Here is a 19749-nt window from a genome sequence, read left to right on the forward strand (position 1 = left end):
TGGCTCTTTTGGAGAGTCGAACCCAGAACCGCTCCATTTGTGTTCATTCTGGGCCCAGGCTGAAGGGGCAGTAGCTACTCTGCGCAGGCTCTTCTTGTGTTGATATCAGAAGCACAAGTGAGTAAAACCAGTTTCCCAAGGTCCTGTCCAGACTCATTCTGTGTCACATTTGCTAACATCCTGTTGGTCAAAAGCCGTCCTGTGTGGCTTTTCCTGAAGTGGGGCAGGGAAGAAAAATAACTACTTAATACCAATGAGATTAAAAGCAGAATTAATTTTCTCTAGATGTTTATGTTTCCATTTTATATATTGGTGCCTCCAGAAGGGAGGGCTTCAGTAGAATACATTTAGGGGAGACTTTTTAAAATTATGGAGATGGGGTGCTGAGACTAAATGAAAAACAAAGCTTTCAAAATACTAGTTAAACAAACATCATGGAAAAGTTCCCTGTAATTGTTTTATTGTTTTTTTGTTCCTTTTTAAAATTTCATCTACTGATTTGATAATATTTACAGACTAGGTAAAACATTAGTTGTGTTAGTCGCTCAGTTGTATCCAACTCCTTGGGACTCTGTGGTCTGTCCGTGGAGTTCTCCTGGCAAGAATACAGGAGTGAATTGCCATTCCCTTCTCCAGGAGATCTTCCTGACCCAGGGATTGAACCTGGGTCTCCTGTATTGCAGACACATTCTTTACCATCTGAGCTAAAGTAGTGATAGTATGTCCAGAGCAGACACACATGCAGGAGATTTGAAGCAGATATTTGAGTGAAAGATTATTATTCCATTTTTAACATTGTCTTACCAGAAATAGCATATCAGTTCAGTTCAGTCGCTCAGTCGTGTCCGACTCTTTGCGACCCCATGAACCACAGCACGCCAGGCCTCCCTGTCCATCACCAACTTCTGGAGTTCACTCAGACTCACGTCCATCGTGTTGGTGATGCCATCCAGCCATCTCATCCTCTGTCATCCCCTTCTCCTCCTGCCCCCAATCCCTCCCACCATCAGAGTCTTTTCCAGTGAGTCAACTCTTCGCATGAGGTGGCTAAACTACTGGAGTTTCAGCTTTAGCATCATTCCTTCCAAAGAAATCCCAGTGCTGATCTCCTTCAGAATGGACTGGTTGGATCTCCTTGCAGTCCAAGGGACTCTCAAGAGTCTTCTCCAACACCACGGTTCAAAAGTATCGATTCTTCGGCAATCAGCTTTCTTCACAGTCCAGCTCTCATATCCATACATGACCACTGGAAAAACCATAGCCTTGACTAGACGGACCTTTTAGAATATGCTATCTAGGTTGGTCATAACTTTCCTTCCAAGGAGTAAGCTTCTTTTAATTTCATGGCTGCAGTCACCACCTGCAGTGATTTTGGAGCCCCCAAAAATAAAGTCTGACACTGTTTCCACTGTTTTCCCATCTATTTCATGGGACCGGATGCCATGATCTTCGTTTTCTGAATGTTGAGCTTTAAGCCAACTTTTTCACGCTCCACTTTCACTTTCATCAAGAGGTTTTTTAGTTTCTCTTCACTTTCTGTCATAAGGGTGGTGTCACCTGCATATCTGAGGTTATTGATATTTCTGCCAGTAATCTTGATTCCAGCTTGTGCTTCTTCCAGCCCAGCGTGTCTCATGATGTACTCTGCATAGAAGTTAAATAAGCAGGGTGACAATATACAGCCTTGACATACTCCTTTTCCTATTTGGAGCCAGTCTGTTGTTCCATGTCGAGTTCTAACTGTTGCTTCCTGACCTCCATATAGGTTTCTCAAGAGGCAGGTCAGGTGGTCTGGTATTCCCATCTGTTTCAGAATTTTCCACATTTTATTGTGATCCACACAATCAAAGGCTTTGGCATAGTCAATAAAGCAGAAATAGATGTTTTTCTGGAATTCTCTTGCTTTTTTGATGATCCAACACATAGCAAATATTAATTTTCACATAATACATTTCATACAGAATATAACTACTTTTTCTTTTTAAATTTAGTGGTAATTGAGGCATGCAGGATCTAGTTCCCTGACGAGGGATGAGAGCACAGAATCCTAGCCACAGGACTACCAGGGAATTCCCTACCTTTTCTTATAACTGATTTTAATTTCTATTTTAAGCTGCATTCCATATGAAGTCAGAGAAGGTTTTTATTTTCCTCCTTATGCTTGCAGGGAAATTCAGTCCAACTCAGGGATTTATTTGAAGGTCATTTCAAGTTTAAGCTAAAAGGAAATTAAAGTTGTTTTTTTTTTTTTCCCTCTTGTCTTCTCCTTGGTTATAATTTTCAGTCCTGGGGCAGTGATCCGCTGCTGCAGTGTCAGTGGACAGAAGTCCTGTCCTATTCTGATATCCAGCAAGTTGTTCAAACCACTTGCATGGGCCTTGAAAGTGAAAGCATAGTCGCTCCATCGTGTCCGACTCTTTGCAACCCCCTGGACTATAGCACTCCAGGCTCCTCTGTCTGTGGGATTCTCCAGGCAAGAATGCTGGAGTTGGTTGCCATTCCCTTCTCCAGGAGATCTTCCCAGCCCGAGTATTGAACCCGGGTCTCCCCTGATAGTTCAGTTGGTAAAGAATCTGCCTGCAATGGGGGAGGCCCTTGGGGTAATAAAGTACCCTAAGGAAAGATGATCACAAGGCAAAAAGGAAGGCAGAGAAAAACTTGCCAATTAATATCTCATTGTAGCATCCCATCTCAGTGATCCTAGGAGATAAGAAAATATACTTTAACAACAATAATGGTTCACAATGATAAGACTTCTCAGTGTTTTCAAGTATTTTCACATCATCTCATTTAATTCTCACAGTGACCTTCTGGAGTTGAGCTCATTTGCAGCTGTGGAAGTGTGAATATATTTCACCACTTAATGAGCTATGTCTCCTGGGTTTGTTACTTTAGCAGGGTTAGGAAATACAGGTATCTATGTAGTTGAAGCCCTTAGGGAAAATGCTGCACCTTTTCAAACATCATTCTTTTTTATTTTTAAATTGCTAAATAGCAATGGATATTTATTGAAGTTTTCCCAGGTGTACAGAAAGATGCTTCTATTCATAGATATTTAGCCTCTTAGGAAACCACAGTTATTTAAATTCACAAGAATATCACCCTTTCTTGTCTACTTTATGCTTGCCCACATATTAGCTTACAAAGTGGGATGTCCCAGCTGATTCTACTCCTAGATTTGGAAAGGCTGGTCAATTGACATGTTGGCCCCCACAACTCCCATTTTGCTTTTGTTGATGTGGGGAGGATCAGGTGGCCTCTAGGAAAGAAACTGAAAAATCCAGAGATAGAAGTAGGAGAGACAGGAAAGTAGAAAAGGATGAAGCAAGAGTTGGACACGACTGAAGCGACTTAGCAGCAGCAGCAGTGTATCTATCACCTGGTCCTGCCTCTTTGACTAATTCTGAGCTTTAGAGAAATAGAGCTGTAATGAAAAAACTAAAGAGAGCTTTCCTTGGGAGGGTTTTGTGAGATTTTACTTGAAGTCCTAAGTGGTAAAATATGCAGCATGGGGTAGTCTCTCAATTTCTGCCTGGAGCAACCTAACTTCATCTTAGGCAACACTCAAAGCTATACTTGTGAGTAAAACTTAATAATTTTAAAGGAAGTCCATTCTGGATTCAGCCTCCTGCATAAGCAGGGAGACTAAAATGGCTGCAAGCAAAAACTGAAAGAAAGGTATTGCTTCACTTTGTAAATCATTAAAGGGCACAAGTCCATCAGAGTTTCATAGAAAGGAAAACCAGTCATTCTTTTGCTGCAAAGACTGGTATTTATTAGATCCTAGTTTAAATCCTAGGAGCTTAGGCAAGTAATTAAATTTTCTGTGGCTCAGCTCAGTCATCTCTAGGATGGGGGTAATAAAACAACTACTTCATTGTATTTTTAGGATTAAATGAGTAAATTTAGGACATGGACATCTCAAAGAGTCAGACACGACTGAACAACAACACTTCATACAGTAGGACCTGGACAGTTTGTGGTTTTAGGGAAAATATGTCCCCATATTTCTATGGTTAGGAGGAACTGGAAAAATTTGCTTCCTTTTCCCCTTCCTTCCTTCTTCCTTCCTCCCTCCCCACTTCCTTCTTTCTCTCCTGATCTTATTCTTTTATTTCTTTGCAATTACCATCTTTCATCATTTTTCTGTTCAATTAAGATTGCTTTTATTGGCCCAGTATACCCCCTTACTGATATTTCTCAATTTCACTTCTATGCTAAAAGCTAAACTTTTTATTCTGGAATAATTTTAGATTTATAGAAAAGTTACAAAGATAGTAAAGAGAATTTTCCTTTTATCTTTTACTTTGTTGTTGTTGTTGCTCAGTCACTCAGTCGTGTCCGACTCTTGGTGACCCCACAGACTGCATCCCTGTCCTTTACCATCTCCCAGAACTTGCTCAAACTCATGTTCATCGAATTGGTGATACCATTCAACCATCTCATCCTTTATCATTCCCTTCTCCTCCTGCTTCAATCTTTCCCAGCATCAGGGTCTTTTCCAATGAATCAGCTCTTCACATCAGGTGACCAAGGTATTGGAGCTTCAGCTTCAGCATTGGTCCTTGTAATGAATATTCAGGGTTGATTTCCTTTAGGATTGACTGGTTGGATCTCCTTGCTGTCCAAGGGACTCTCAAGAGTCTTCTCCAGCACCACAGTTTGAAAGCATCAGTTCTTCAGCACTCAGCCTTTTTTAAGGTACAACTCTCACATCAGTACGTGAGTACCGGAAAAACCATACAGGCCTTTGACTATACAGACCTTTGTCGGCAAAGTGATGTTTCTGCTTTTTAATGTACTGTCTAGGTTTGTCATAACTTTTCTTCCAAGGGGTAAGCGTCTTTTAATTTTGTGGCTGTAGTCACCATCTACAGTGATTTTGGAGCCCTCCAAAATAAAATTTGTCACCGTTTCCATTGTTTCCCCATTTATTTGCCATGAAGTGATAGGACTGGATGCCCTGACCTTCATTTCTTGAATGTTGAGTTTTATTTTTGTTTTAATTTTTATTTATTTTGAGATAAAGTAGGTCCTTTTTACTGCTTTTCAGAAATATTTTACAAGAGACTGGAATTTCTTAAAAAAATTTTTATATGTGGATTATTTTTAAAGTCTTTAATTGAATTTGTTACAATATTGCTTCTGTTTTATCTTTTTTTGTTGCTTTTATTTTATCGCAAGGCATGTGGGATCTTAGTTTCCTGACCAAAGATTGAACCCATTCCTCCTACATTGCAAGGTGGATTCTTAACCACTGGACCCACCAGGGTGGTCCCTGGAATTTCTTTATTTTATTTATTTATTTTTAAAATTTTAATTGGAGGCTAATTACTTTACAATATTGTGGTTTCTGTCATACATTCACATGAATCAGCCATGGGTGTACATGTGATTCCCCATCCTGACCCTCACTCCCACCTCCATCCCCTTCCCATCCCTTAGGGTCATCCCAGTGCACCAGCCCTGAACACCCTGTCTCATGCATTGAACCTGGATTGGTGATCTATTTCACATATGATAATATACATGTTTCAATGTTATTCTCTCAAATCATCCCACCCTCGCCTTCTCCCACAGAGTCCAAAAGTCTGTTCTTTACATCTGTGTCTCTTTTGATGTCTCGCATATCGGGTCATCATTATCATCTTTCTAAATTCCATATATATGCATTAATATACTGTATTGGTGTTTTTCTTTCTAACTTACTTTGTTCTGTATAATAGGCTCCAGTTTCATCCACCTCATTAGAACTGATTCAAATGCATTCTTTTTAATAGCTGAGTAATATTCCATTGTGTATATATACCACAGCTTTCTTATCCATCCATCTGCTGATGGACATCTAGGTTGCTTCCACGTCCTGGCTATTATAAACAGTGCTGTGATGAACATTGGGGTACACATGTCTCTTTCAGTTCTGGTTTCCTTGGTGTGTATGCCCCACAGTGGGATTGCTGGGTCATGTGGCAGTTCTATTTCCAGTTTTTTAAGGAATCTCCACAGTGTTCTCCATAGTGGCTATACTAGTTTTCATTCTCACCAACAGTGTAAGAGGGTTCCCTTTTCTCTGCACCCTCTCCACAATTTATTGTTTGTAGACATTTTGATAGCAGCCATTCTGACTGGCATGAGATGGTACCTCATTGTGGTTTTGATTTGCATTTCTCTGATAATGAGTGATGTTGAGGAATGTTGAGTTTTAAGCCTTTACTTAGTTTCCCCTAGAGTTAACATACTATCTAATTATGGAACATTGGTCAAAACTAAGAAATTAACATTCAGTTCAGTTCAGTTCAGTCGCTCAGTCATGCCCAACTCTTTGTGACCCCATGGACTGCAGCATGCCAAGCTTTCCTGTCCATCACCAACTCCTGGAGCTTGCTCAAACTCATGTCCATCCAGCTGGTGATGCCATCCAACCATCTCATCCTCTGTTGTCCCCTTCTCCTCCTGCTTTCAATCTTTCCTAGCATCAGAGTCTTTTTCAATGAGTCACTTCTTCGCATCAGGTGGGCCAATCACTATTTTCTAAACTAAAGGCTCTATTTGGATCCTATCAGTTTTTCCATAAGAGTAATTTTTCTATTACATGATCCAATGAGAGATATAACATTGCATTAAGTTACTTCTATTTTTAAGAGAAGAAGTATCTTCATAAAATATAAATACCCAGAAAAAAATTAAACCAAATTATACCAATTTGTTTATGTTTGTTTATTGTTTAAATTAGGTAAAAAATGAAAAGAAATTAAAATATTTTGGCTTTTAAATCCCATTAATATAACTGTATTTTCTCTCTATATAATGTCCTAGCTCTCTTTTATAGTTCTAAAATGTTGGAGAAAATTAATAGTATCATCCCAGAAAATACAATGTTTAGTCGGGATCTTTTAAGGTAACTTTCAGGAGAGATATATATTACATATGTTATTTATTAGATACAGTCATTTATGCATTTAAGCTTTAAGCTTTAATTTACATATCTATGAATAATAAAATAATATAAGTAATATATTTTTAATAAAATTATTTTATTAGGTCATAATTTGGTATTAATTTAATTTAATCACCACTTAAATACTGGATGACCTTGGTAATGTTACTTAGCTTCTTTTTGCTTAAATTTGCTCATACAAAAATAAAGAGATTGATTCAGATGGTCTCAAAGGTCCAATTAACTCCAGAAATTCCCTATGTTTTATTTCGAGATATATATATATATATATATATTTTTTTTTTTTTTTAATTAGCAACTCTATGAGACAGGTAAGGCACGGGGCCCATTGGGGTTAAATGATTCATCCATCCCACCCAGTGAGTAAGTACCAGCTCTGAGGCAAAATAAGGTCTTAGAACTGAAAGACCAGTATGTATTTATCCCATGGAGCCCTCTTTTGTGAAATACTTTAGGAATGGAAACCACACATATGCATAGCTCATTAGTTATGGAGGAGCACATTAATTTAAAAACTCTGGATTACTCACTCTGTAGCAGAATTTTGCTTCATTTTCCCCAAGACTCAGAACTAGTAATATCATAATTGTTTTATTGTTGCAAGGTTATATCCATGGTTTTCTTTTTATTTTGAGAAAATAATCTTTCATTTAGCTCAACTTTTGGCAGTTTGTGATCTAGAGAAAGACACTCTATGACTCATATTTTTGGAAGGAAAGTTGCAAAGTACAGAAAATTAAATGCCTTTGACACCATTACCCAAGAGACCAGCACTTTATCACTGATGAGACAAGTCTCTGAATTTGATCTTGCACACACTAAAAAAAATACTTATTTTTAATTGATTTATTTGGCTGCACTGGGTCTTAGTTGTGGCTTGTGGAGTCTAGTTCCCTGACCAGGGATCAAAACTGGTCCCCTTGCTTTGGGACTTTGCAGTCTTAGCCCCTGGACCACCAGGGAAGTTCCTTGTGTATGTTTTTAATCCATCCCTAACAGCCCTCTGCTTTTTGCCTGATCTCAGCACTCTAGTTGCAAAGAATTACATAGTTAACTTCTTTTACTTTCCCTGAAGGTCTTGTATGCAGTAGTGGGGCATGCTTATTACTGAGAAAACTAGGAATCGCTGTGTTTTCAAACACTCATCTGGGTTCTCATTTTTTACAAAAGCAAATGAAGACCTAGATTCTGAGGCTTGCGGGGGAAGCACTTGGGTTTCATTATGGGCAGCATCCTGATGCACCCACACCATCTGTCTTTCTTATGAAGATGCGCGTCCATCACTGAGCAGTGGCACTGATGAGCCTTCCAAACAACCAGGATCACACTTTTTAATAAGGATTGGAAAATGAGACCTGCGATTTTTTGCTTGTCAGAGAGAAAAATGAATGTGAGAGATATACAAAGTCCTGCCTCATGTAAAGTGGCACTTGCCTTTCCAAATGACAGGCTTGCTAGTGAAGCATACAAAGATGCCTTAACAGGTATTAGAGAGAACCATGGAGTCTGCTGGTGTGCAGCATATAATCATATAAGATCTGAAGTTGGGGGGCAGTGAAGTAGGGGTAGGGGGAAGTAAAAGCTGTTGTATATTATCTTGTCTTTCTAAAAACTCCTCCCTTATTCTCATAATAATCATCCAAAAATTTGACTGCAGGAATGCTACCAACATTTCAGGCATTCTGTAGAATCTGCCTAACTATATACTAAAATGAACCATGGCTGACTTAATCTGATATTTGTTTATCAGTAGAATGTGGCTTTAAATATACAGGGGTATGATGACATCCAGCAATTAAAGGGTCATTTGTTCACATGAAAAATAGGAGATCAGAGGGGAGCATATTGCCAGCACCCAGCTTAATGCTCATTTTGAACACAGAATCTTGATCTTAGCTGAAGAAATGCTTTGGGCAAACTCTGTTGGAGAGATGTGATTTGGATGCCTAACAACTCATACAGTGGATATGGGCTGTTCAAACTGACAAAGGGAGAAGAATATTAAAAGAACAAACATAGAGTCAAATTCCTTTAGAGATCAAGATCTAACATTATGTCCATTTACTGATAATCAAAATGTGGCCTTTGTAGCACAAAATGTCCCTGGATGCTTCAAGGTAACTACAACCAGTCTCAATTACTAACCTGGATTATACTTCAAGATTAGTTCCTGGGTTAGGAGTAAAAAGCTGCAGTTTTTTTTTTCTCTTCTATGCCAGGAAACATGAAAGAAAAAAAATGCATGTAGCATTTTCAGCAGGCTAAATATGAAATACTCTATACAATGAAATATTAAAGGTAACCATTTCTTGTTTCTTTTCATCTGAGCATGATTTAAAAAGGGAAGGATGTGATTATATTTTTCTATTGGATGGAGCAGAATTTCTGGATAATCTTATACTCAGCTTGATTGCTTAATTGATAAGAAAGGGGGACATGTGGATGTATATTTTATGAGTAATGCATTTATTAAGCACAGACTGTACATAATGCATTAGGCTTTATGTGAATTGCATTGGATTTATCTTTCTTTTAAAGCATATTTTAAAAATATTTTACTGCATCTATTATAACCCCTTTATAGCTAGGGTATCCCTCCATGGTAATAGTGGTTTAACATCTTCGAGTAACTTGTAAGATGATAGTCAAGGGAAAAAGGTCACTCGGGCATGTGCAATTAATAATCAACATCTCTTGTCTCCCCATTTTCTCCTTTTCCTTGAACAATGCTTTTTTTCCCTTATAATATTCCAGTCAATTTCACTAGCAAATCTGTGAAGAAAATAAGATGATTATAAATTAATAGTAGGAGAAATAAACAGATCTAAACTTAGTTTCTAGAGGTAGACTCAACTGTCATAGTCCAACAAAAGTAGCCTAAAGCTTGAGAGTGTCTCATGTTCTCTGACAAAGGGAGGCACACTTCTGATTGCTCTTTGTTGAGAACAAACAACCTCTGCAAGCAACCGGAGTTGGCTTCCACAGCCAGCCTTAAAAAGGAGACCATTATACAAATTATGTACCAGCTACCTGTTTTCCCTTAATCACTGCCTGCATATTAGCTAATATATTAGCTCTAAATTTGTTTTAAGTTCATTTCATTCTTAAGGATAAACCCTTCAGAGATTTTTTTAGACTTTTATAAACTTCTAATTAAAATTTCCCATGTATTCTCAAATCTGGCACAGCATTAGTCAGTTTTAGCATTAACCTGACCACACGGCTTTATCATCTGCAGCATGAATAAGCCATATCCTTTAATGCTGAAATAATCTAAATGGAATAATATGATTCATCCTCCCACTAAAAATTCTCAGCTGTTTGGAGGTTTATCATGGTATAGAGATGAGTGTTAGAGCCTCTATTTGGATTAAGTTTGCATAACTAGTATGTGCAAAGCTTCCTTAATTTATTCCTGGCTTTGCTATTTATGAGAAATATATTGCATATAAAGAACGTTTAAAACCATATAAAACAATACAAATTACACTGTAAGTTTGAAGGGACTCTCAGCATCATTTATTTGCTGAATCAAACAATAGTAAGGTCATCTTAGAATTATACTTTTCTGACTAATCTGACCCACAGATTTCAAAACATCATAAAATGTTATATTGTCCCAACATGGTGTCTGTTATTCACAATTTAATACAAAGAAAGAGAAATCAATAACACTAGATCTGATTTCAATATTCTAAATTATCTCATTCACTCAATCTTTTCCCCTATTGTTGTTTAGCATAAATTCTGACTGAGGTCAGCAGGGGAATACATGTCACCATTGAAAACGAAATTTGTCAGTTATTTTCATCACCATTTCCGTAAAAATGATTTTTGTTCTAGATTCCTCTAGTAATGCCCACTGTTATAGGACATCAGATTGTTAATACACCTGCCTGTTGTTGGCACATTTCCTGTGCTTTAAATTCCATGGAGGAGGGCCAACATTGCCTCTATTACTTACTACCAGCTACTGGCTGACATAGTGACTGGCACATGTCAAGTACTTAATCCATATTTATGGAAATGTATGAAAATGTATGAATGAATGAATGATTTAACTGTTCTCTGCCATATTTGCTTTATTCACAGTTTTTGTGTAGTGTGGACATCTCTGTTTCATTCCTCTGTGTAACATACCTGAAGCTTGGTGATTTAAAACATCTTTTATTTTGCTTAAGTAGCAGGAATCAGCAGTATGAGTTCGGTTGGGTAAGGACATCTAATTTCCTTTCCACTTAGCATGGCTGAGGCAGTCCAGTGTTTGGGAGCCAGAATTCGCTGAAGACTTCTGACTCATGCGTCTGAAGGCTGGGCTAGGAAAACTCAAATTGCCCAGAGCTACAACAGCTGGGTCTTCTTGAGCATTTCTCCTTCTCTCATTGTGGTTTCTGCTGAATTAAATCTTTATTATAGCTAGTCTCTTATAGAGTGATTTGAGACTTCAAAGGTATGAGTCTCCAGAAAGAAATAGAGGCCAAAATGTCTTTTGCAGCTTAGCGTAGGAAATCACATAGCATCATTTCTGCTATACTCTGTTGATGGAGGCAGTTACAGGAGTCCACTCAGATTAAAGGGGAAGACACACAGACCTCACCTTCCCATGAAGGAGCATAAATATTGTATTTTAAGATGAGTACATGGAATGAGCTATGTAAGGGTGCAGTCGTTTTTTGAAAAGTACTATCTGTCACAATTGCTGATCTTGTTTTATTATTTTACTTGGAAGGTTAGTTAAGATTTTTGATCAGAAACTTATGAACCCTTTTTTTTTACTAGAAATGAAAGAAAGCTTAACTGAATCAATAAAAGCTTAACTGAATAATAATATTATTTTCACAAGGCCATTTAGAATACTGGCCAATGTGCATTTCTCATTTTGTTTCTAGGAAGATGAAAGATTATTTACATTTTATTGACTTAAAATTTTCTTTTGATTATTGTCCAATTCCAGTTTTTAAAAGTGGAGAAAATGAAATAAAAACATCCAGAACCTACTTTCTTATTATCTGAAGACTGTGAAGTACAGTATCATCTGAAGAATGTGAAAATTTGATGGCAATCTTCAGAATAATTTTATTCTATATTATTAGTCCTGTTCCAACCCAGTTCTTAAAACTATGTCATAATATTGTGATCATCTGCATTATTATTACACCCTGGGGCTTTACATAGATCAAATCATTCTCCACAGTTCATAGTATCTCTGATCAGAAACAAAAATCATTAATTATATTATATTCATATAATTATATAAATAATTATATGTAATTATATTATATACAATTAGAGACCAGAATAGCATTTGTTAGATCATATTGTAAATAAATTCACTCCTTAACAAATTAAGGCAACTTATATTAACTTAGTCTACTGACAATGGTTTCAGTAAAACTAGAGGAGAAAATTTAAAGGCTGCCTATCTATTTTCTATTGGTTTTTACACTTCTAGAGAATTCATTTTTAATTGCTCTTAATTTCCAAATATGAAGTATAGTGAGTTCTCCAATCTGAATTTTAAGCAAAATAATTTAATGGAAAGGAAAGGGTACTCAAATGAGGACAGACAGTTAGGTTGAAGTCCCCACAAAACCACAAACTCTGTACCCAGGCAAATCACTTAGCATCCTGTACACCTGCTCTTCAAACTGAGAAATGAAATAGGTGGCTAGGTGAAAAAGACAAAACAGTATCAATAAGCAGTTAGGGAAGAAAGCTCACAAATTTGAATCCCTAAGAGACTTTCAAACCTGGCCAGGGTGATAGAACCTTAAGGAAATAAAATAAATGAAGAAAATTATACTTATCAGTATTTCTCAGGAAGGAATTGAATATAGATGAAAGAAATACAGCACTTTGATAAACCTCTTTGGTGGGGCATGAAACCTCCCAAGAGCTGGAAACAGTTGTATTCTAAGGTGATAGGGCTTTGGTTTTGTGGGGTGAAGATTATGAGGAGGGTTCAATGTGTTCAATTTGGGGGCATTAATAGAAAAAATGTTAAGCTTTGTCTCAAGGAAATTTCACTCTCTTTTTTCCCAGTGCTGCCAACTTTCCTCTTCCTCCATCCTTCCCTCCCTCCCTTTCCTTTCCCTTTCTACTCACATTTATTGGCCACTTAATTTGTGCCAGGTACTGTTTTAAGAACTTTCCATGTATTAATAGTAATCCTTTCATAAGTAACTGTTGGACACTTACTTAATGAACTTTATTATCCTCCAGAGCCCACTGGAGCAGTTACATCTGCTTCCTCATTTAGTCAGACTTTAACTTTCATCCTGTTCTGGGTCTTGGGTTTACTGGGATCCTGTATTGATGAACAAGACTTCTCTTAGAGCTCAGCATGATCACTTCAGGTTTTCCTTGATAACTCATCTCTTAGTCATCAGTTTAAACTTCTAGAAACCAAAACACCAACAAAAAAAGAAAAAAAAAATTGGAGGAACAATAACAGAAACCATCACCATTACCACTACAAGGAGGAGGTTGTTTCTTTGCAAACTAAGGTTTATGTTGCTGCTGCTACGTCGCTTCAGTCGTGTCCGACTCTGTGCGACCCCATGGACCGCAGCCTACCAGGCTCCCCCATCCCTGGAATTCTCCAGGCAAGAACACTGGAGTGGGTTGCCATTTCCTCTCCAGTGCATGAAAGTGAAAAGTGAAAGTGAACTCGCTCAGTCGTGTCCGACTCTTAGCAACCCCATGGACTGCAGCCTACCAGGCTCCTCTATCCATGGGATTTTTCCAGGCAACAGTACTGGAGTGGGGTGCCATTGCCTTCTCCCAAGGTTTATATAGGGTGAGACAAAATAAATATGGCATTATGGGCAGAACCATAACAAAAGATGAAACTTGTGAAATTTCAAGATCAAAGACAAAACTGGAATGAAAAACTAGCTGTTGTGTGGTGCTGAGAGGCAAGGAAAGGAATGGTAGAGATTAGGAATCTGAGATAATTGGAATGGATGATTACTAAAGTCTATGAATATTTGTTAAAGAATATATAATAAGAATTTCAAAATGACAGAGACTCTGGACAAATTGTCACACATATCATGAAAGTAGAGAGGTTAAAACAAAAATGATTGTTCTTCATGTTTTTCCAGTAAAAATATGTCTCTCATTGAAATGGGCACCTCATCTTATTTTTCTCTACATCTCCAATTGTATTCTCGGCGTGCTATTGAGGTCAAGAAATATTTGTGAAAGAGTTAATGATGAAATTCATTTGTGCAAATATTAAGGATCAATAAGGATAACATTAAAAATCAGGAAGAATTAAAATTTGAATCATTATGTATTAGGCTATCATTCAATACCTCAGTAGTTCATATTTTAAAAGCAAAATCTAAATGTTTTTCTGATTACTTTTACATATTAATATTCCTTTTATTTATTTATTTAACACCTATCTGTGCTAGCATTTGTCATTAGCTCTGCCTTAAACAATGATTCTCAACTGTTGGCTCACATTTGAATAACTTTATCTGAATTTCCAGGAGTTGATACAGGCATCTGTATTTTTTAAAAAGGGTCTTGGATCATTCACATGATCTCCCCTTGTTAAGAATCCCTGGAATACAATATTGTTTCCCACCTCACACACATGGCTGACCCCTACTTGTTTTTCTGTTTTCCTCTGAGATTTAGCAGATGGTTAATAATCAATGTAATAAAAATTTAAAAATTTTCCCTTTTCTGATATTTATGAACAAACACAGATGGACAATACCAGCCAGAATATATCTGAGAAGCTTAGGCTGCATTAACATTTTAAATGGCTGTTATCTTGTATTATGATTCAGATTTATAGGGACAGACATTGTCCTTTTATTGTGCATTAAGTCTAGCATACCAGCATGGAGATAATTTGTTCCAAGGAAAGAAAAATTCTAAGAGTTTATAGCATTAACTATGGCATTCTATAGAATGGCTATGTGAAAACTCACTTGGAAATAAACTATTGCATTAGAAGTGAAATTTTATTTTGAAGAGAAAATTATTTATAAATAAATAAATCTATAATATTCCAAGAGATTCTCACTACCTTACAAGCTATAGTTCCTGTATAGTTAAATTAACTATAGGGTTTCCCTGATAGCTCAATTGGTAAAGAATTCACCTTCAATGCAGGAGACCCTGGTTCAATTCCTGAGTTCAGAAGATCCCCTGCAGAAAGGATAGGCTACCCACTCCAGTGCTCTTGGGCTTCCCTTGTGGCTTAGCTGGTAAAGAATCTGCCTGCAATGAGGGAGGCCTGGGTTCAATCCCTAGGTTGGGAAAGGAAAGGGGAAGGGAGAAGGCTGGAGAAGGGAAAGGCTACCCACTCCAGTACTCTGGTCTAGAGAATTCCATGGACTCCATGGACTGTATAGTCCATGGGATCGCAAAGAGTTGGACATGACTGAATGACTTTCAGTTTAATTAACTATCTTCAAATTCCTTTATGGTAGAAAATATAATTAAAATATATCAACTGCCATATTCAGAATTGCCTATCAATATCAGTATGATATTCAAAGTTAATGGTGATTTAATGATGTATATGATTTATTTTTTAGTATATTTTTATTTTTCAGAATGAGAGGAAGTACTAATTTTAGTTCAAAGACTAATATTTCTGACTAATTAAACAGTTCCAATTATACTTTTAACATCTAGAAAAATTGTATAAATGCCTTTAAACTAGGGGGCTTAATTTTACAGCCAGGATTTTGAATAAAATCAATATGCTTGATAAAAGTATTATACAATTGTCTGAAAATTGTCCAGTTTAAAGGCTTAATGGTATAGAGCTGAAATTAATGCTTATGATCATTAACTCTGAAAAATAGTGAATAAAGGGTTTTAATTCATTAATGGAAAACTGACTCTCTAGCTTTTGACTGGTGCAATGTGGTTGATTTGCATTTCTACTCCTCCATATGCTTATGTTCATATTATGAATTTTGCAGCTCTGTTAATAAATGAAAAATTATGGTCACAGATAGGTTTTATTTTAGCCATTATTAAACTAATTTAATACTTATGATGGATAAAATAAATACTTTGACCTTCTGTTTTAAATCTAGCTGTTGTTCATGCTAAGGCTCTTCAATCGTGCCTGACTCTGTGCGACTGCATGGACTGCCAGGCTCCCCTTTCCATGGGATTCTCCAGGTAAGAGTACTGGCATGGTTGCCATTCCCTTCTCCAAGTTGATGTTCACCTACTGTTTATTTTATTCATTTTCTTTCAGCAAATATATAATTTCCTAAAATTGTCAAGTTCTAATGATAACAGATATAAGTAAGTTTTGTACTCATCCTTTAGGATACTAAAGGACTAGTAGATTGATGAAAGCATTTGAAAATCTCTTAAGATCTTATAATTGCAGAAGAATGTACCAACAGGGATATTTAACAACCCTATATTAGAAGGATAAAGATCTGACAGGGAGATTATATTTAAGGTGGGTCCTCTAGAACGTGTTGGTATTGACCGGATTGGTTGGGAGAGAAAAACAGATACTGCTTTGCATGACCTAAGGAGCCACGAGGTGAAGGCCATTCTGAGCAAGGATAAATGGCATTCATGGCCAGGGGTACAGCATAGACAAAGGTACATGTATGTGGATGCCTGCAGATCAGACCACCATCTGAATAGTATGAGAGAACAATGTTACCATACTGAATCGATACATTTTGAGTCAAATCAAAGTACTCTCCCTATATAATCTTTTAGAATGAGGCTAAGTGGAAACAGTGTCAAACTTTATTTTGGGGGGTTCCAAAATCACTGCAGATGGTGATTGCAGCCATGAAATTAAAAGACACTTACTCCTTGGAGGGAAAGTTATGACCAACCTAGATAGCGTATTCAAAAGCAGAGACATTATTTTGCCAACAAAGGTACGTCTAGTCAAGGCTATGGTTTTTCCAGTGGTCATGTGTTGATGTGAGAGTTGGACTGTAAAGAAAGCTGAGTGTCGAAGAATTGATGCTTTTGAACTGTGGTGTTGGAGAAGACTCTTGAGACTCCCTTGGACTGCAAGGAGATCCAGCCAGTCCACCCTAAAGGAGACCAGTCCTGGGTGTTCATTGGAAGGACTGATGCTAAAGCTGAAACTCCAATACTTTGGCCACCTCATGTGAAGAGTTGACTCATTGGAAAAGACCCTGATGCTGGGAGGGATTGGGGGCAGGAGGAGAAGGGGACAGCAGAGGATGAGATGGCTGGATGGCATCACCAACTCGATGCACATGAGTTTGGGTGAACTCTAAGAGTTGGTGATGGACAGGGAGGCCTGGCATGCTGCAATTCATGGGGTTGCAAAGAGTCAGACATGACTGAATGACTGAACTGAACTGAACTGAACTAAATGAAATGCCAGTTCAGCTGAGAGTTTAAACATTTGTATTGTGAAGGAGGGAAAAGTTTTTCTTGATCCTCTTATATCTCTGGTTTGGTCTAAAAATTAAACTACCAAAGACAGATTAATCAGAGGAAAGCATATAAATGTTATTAAAGTTTCATATGTGCATGGGAGCATTTCCAAGAAAATAAAGACCCAAAGAACTGACCAGAACAGGAAGTTTTTATACCGTTTAGACAAAGAAAAAGAAACTCATGGAAAATTGACAAGCTGGAGAAGCTTGGGACAGAGATAAAGGGAAACAGTGAAGAAGTAACTAGGAAGGTTAAAGGTTAGTTGAACAAGATTTATTGTACAGATTTATTGGCCCCAAGTTTCCTGTCTCTGATGACAACAATGTCTTCTTTCCTCCTGGTTCTTTTCACATGAGAGCATTATGATCAGTTTCCAGACAGATGCAGGAGGTGGGAAGGTCAGAGTAATCTTCCTGCTTCTGCTATTTCCCCAGACTCTTTTAGCATAAGACAGTTAAATTGCAAGGTGGTGTATTTTGGGGTAGTATACTGACCCCATCAATATACTAAAGGCTAGCTGTGTTCCTGTCCAATGACTTTTGTCTACAGGCAAGGGATCATTATGGTTGTAAAATATAGCATCTTTTGGATCTTCATAATGTGGAACATTATACATAAAAAGTACAGTGTTATTAATGGGGTTTAAGAAATACATTCTGGGGGTTTCCTGATGGCTCAGTGGTAAAGAATCTGCCTGCCAATGCAGGAGACATGGGTTCAAGTCCTGATCCAGGAAGACCCCACATGCCACAGAGCAATTAAGCCCATGTGCCACAACTATTGAGCCTGTACTCTACAGCCTAGGAGCCATAACTACTGAAGCCTGGGTGCCCTCGAGCCCGTGCTCAGCAACAAGAGAAGTCATCACAGTGAGAAGGCTGCGCACTGCAACTAGAGGGTAACCCCCACTCGCTGCAACTAGAGAAAAGCCTGAGCAGCTGTGAAGGCTCAGCACAGACAAAAATAAATACATAAAATAAACAAAATTTAAAAAAAAGAAGCATTCTGATATCTTGTCACTTTACTGTCTAATTTAACAAATCATTGTGCTATAAACAAAGTGATGGAGTTTTTTTTTTTTAAGATTGATATTTTCTGAGGATATTTAACCTCAATTTTTTATTAAGAATTAAGTCCAATATCTGTAGGGCAAATTTAAATCCATCACAACAAAGCAAACAATAAAAAAAAATCATTCTTTGTAAATTCATTGCTTTTCCAGGTGGACTGATGGGGATAATAATTGGGTGATGCTGGGAGTAAAGGGCAATCTAGAGTCCTCTTCCCTCATCTGTGGCCTCACAGACTCCTCACTTTAGTATTATCTAGCTCACTGTTTTCCTTTGGAAATTGTATAGCAATTCATGCTTCCCTGGTGGCTCAAACAGTAAAGAATCTGCCTGCAATGCACAGGACCTGGGTTTGATTGCTGGGTTGGGAAGAGACCTTGGAGAAGGGAATGGCAACCCATTCTAGTATTCTTGTCTGGAGAATTCCATGGATAAAGGAGCCTGGTAGGCTACAGTACATGGAGTTGCAAAGAGTCGGACATGACTGAGTAATATTTTCACTGTTTTCTAGCTCCTGCGATTAAATTTAACTACTCAAACCTCTACACAGTAGTTAGTGAAATATGTTATTCCACCAGTTGCCTGGACCCACACTCCCCAGAGGTAGTAACTGTCACTTTTTATTACATAGTCATACCTTTGGAGGCATACCCCAATGTGATATTTTTATATATTTATTTAAAAAAGTCAATGACAAATACAATTTGGCGAATAACATTTTGTCTCCCTATTACTGCATATATCTCAAGGACCTATTTGTGTCCCCCTTATCCATCTTTACTTAGATTTAAAATTTCCCCTAGTTAGGAATTATTACTATGAGTAAGTAAGCACTTATTTCTATTCCCAATTAATTAACTTTCCAGTTTAAGTCAGATTTTTCTGCATGGCAAACAAACGTCCCATTGAATACCCCCTTAAAGAAGATGTCTGTGTAATCATATACATAAAGTCTATTAACTTTTACGTGATATGTGTGTGCATGTGTGTATGTCTGTGTATGCATGTGTTTGTGTGATGATAGGATTTATTTAAATGATGGAGTAGAAGTGAAAGTGTGAGGCATTCAATGTGGTGTGATATACAGCAGCAGTCCCAAACATCCGGTTCTAAGGCCTGATGATCTGAGGTGGAACTGGTGTAATAATAATAGAAATAAAGTGCACAATAAATGCAATGCTTGAATCATCCCAAAACCGTCCCCTGCCATGGCCCATGGAAAAATTGCCTTCCACAAAACTGGTCCCTGGTGCCAAAAAGGTTGAGGACCCCTGTGATACAGTATTAAATAGA

The sequence above is a fragment of the Bos grunniens genome, chromosome 3 (genome assembly GCF_055505025.1).
Source record: "Bos grunniens cultivar Pamir isolate PY7600 chromosome 3, Bosgru_T2T1.0, whole genome shotgun sequence".
In the NCBI taxonomy this organism is placed as follows: Eukaryota; Metazoa; Chordata; class Mammalia; order Artiodactyla; family Bovidae; genus Bos; species Bos grunniens.